Below are 2,612 nucleotides of genomic sequence, written 5' to 3' on the forward strand. Positions count from 1 at the left end.
CATTAATTGATAGGCTGCAAGCTGATTCTGCACTTAACTATTGTAAATAATAGTAAAATGAGCATGGGAGTATAAATATCTTCTAATTTCATCCCCAGAACTATATTCAAAAGTGACATTGTGCCTGAATCACAAGGTCATTTTCTTTTCAATGTTTTTAATAGTAATTTACATTTTTACTAACAATATGCCAGCAATCCATAGACCCACCAAAATTTGTTATTGTCTGTCTTTTTGATAAATCCTACTTTTACTTATGTATGGCAATATCTCATATTTTTGTGTTTCCTTTATAATCAATGAGTGAGTCTTTTTTCATGATATTCCTCCTCTCAATTATTTTCTATAGAACAGCCTACACATTGAAAAAAGTCTCTTTCATATATAGTCTTTCAGTTTGAGAATTCTATTTTATTCCTCAATCGCTAGCATTGTGATAAGGAACATGAATTCTGCAGTAAGAGTTATAGATCACTGCTTAGTCACAAATTATTTAAATTCTATCAGCTTCAGTTTATTCATCTTTAAAAAGAGATGAAAGCATTCCGTATTTCATAGGGTAATGGTTAGGATAAATGGGCAGTTGATGAAAACCCTAAGTATTTATAACTAATATGTAATAAGCATGAAATACATGTACCATTTTTGTTTCTTCTCAGCTCAAAATATTGGGTAGAGTTAAACACTTGACATTTCAATCTGATTTAATAAATCACAAGGCCTAATCCTTTGAAAAAGAATAGAATTAATTTAACAGAATTCCTACTTTACTTCCCATCACTAAACTTCATTAATTACATTTACTTCTAGAGAATTTATGCTTCTGCTTTTGCATGGGTTGGAGGATGAGAGTTATGATTTTAGAAAGATGATGTACTTCCATGGCTGGTATTGGCCTCTGAATACTCTTGTTCCTACACTGCCCAGTCTCACAAGGGATTCAAGAGAGAACTCTTTACTGACAGCTTTCTTTTGGGTGTTTGTGTGGTTTTTAGGTCTAGTGGGCAGGCATATCTGTCCTCTTAAATCAATAATGGCTTGCAATGACATGTTTACTTTGACTTTAGTCCTATTGGAATTCGCTAACCTTGAACTAAAATGGACAGTTCTCAAATATATTTTTGTGAAGGTCAAAGTCAAGAGATGCCCTATTCCCTATTTTGTTCTCAGAAATAGGGATGAGGACTGCAAATTTAGGACAAAGCCACTGATCTTCAGGTTCTGTGAATATCTACATAGAGAACTTCTTAGCTCATTTGATGCTGCATCCTCTTTTATCTGAGGCCCATGCTATGAGAAGAGAGTTCTAGCCACACTTTACCTAGTCAGCCATTTATAATTCCACAATTCCTGGTGTTAAACTATTTCCTTTTACTTTTGAGGGCCACTTTTGTGTAAGATAGTGCATTCAACAAACATGTTGCCTACATGTAATCCCATATAGAAACTTTCCATTTGTTTCTAAATTTTATTGCAAAGGCGATGTACAGAGGGGTTAGAGTTACATAGTAAGGTAATAAGTACACTTCCTTTTAAAGTGTTACTCCCTCCATTTCTTCCCCCCTCCCCTCCCCCTCTCCTGCCACCCAAGTTGTAAAGTTCATTTCCAAAATAGTGTCTAATGAATATCACTGTTGAATTGCCTCACCCTTTGTCCCACCATTTCTGTGATTCCCCCTTTCCTTCCCCAGATAAAAAGACAAAGGGTACAGAAATCAAAAACAGTGACAACAGGGAATAAACAAAAGGGAAAAAGGGAGAAAAGGAAAGAAAGAAAAAAAGAAATAATGGCAAACAGTACAATAAAAAAAAACTTTTGCTTCCATTTCTTGGAGTTCATTTTGATGAGCATCATTTTATATTGTCATATCCACATTGCTTTTCAGACATTGTGATCCTCTGCTAAGACTATCCTATACATATTCTAGTTACTACAAATGAGGGAAACCATGAGCCCGTGTTTCTTTGGGTCTGGTTTACTTCACTTAATATCATTGTTTCCAGGTCTTTCCATTTCCTTACGAATGGGACAATGTCATTCTTTCTGATGGAGGCATAGAATTCCATTGTGTATATATACCACATTTTCTTGATCCATTCATCTACTGAGGGGTATCTGGGAAGTCCATTTTGATCCCACAACACTTTGAGATCTATAACTTGTTAAATATCAGCTACAGCTGCTGTAAGACTTAATCAGTACACCAGTATTTCAAGGACTTATTTTTTATAATAATCCTTTTCTTTCAATGCTTTATTGGTCTTCTTAATTAAGATGAGGAAACTGAGGCACAGAAAGATGAAATTCATGAGGCTATCAGTGGAGGAGCAGAGAAGTACATGAAGCTTCCTACTTCTATAACACAGCCTCCCGGCCTCTGCTTCAAGAAGCCTCCATCCAAGTAGAGCCTAGATTCCTGCCTTCTGCTAATTGTGCCCTGGTGAATGGACTGAAATTTCTTATTTCCAGGGAATGGAATATGGTGGAAGTGGTGGAATATACCTTTGAGATTAGGTTCTAAGCCTGCCGGATCCATTTGTGGTACCCTCTTACTGTCTGTGGCTCACCATGAGGAGAGCCCCATCCGTATTGTGAGAAAGCCCTATGGAGA

The sequence above is a fragment of the Dipodomys ordii genome, unplaced genomic scaffold, assembly GCF_000151885.1.
Source record: "Dipodomys ordii isolate 6190 unplaced genomic scaffold, Dord_2.0 Scaffold9, whole genome shotgun sequence".
Taxonomy (NCBI): Eukaryota; Metazoa; Chordata; class Mammalia; order Rodentia; family Heteromyidae; genus Dipodomys; species Dipodomys ordii.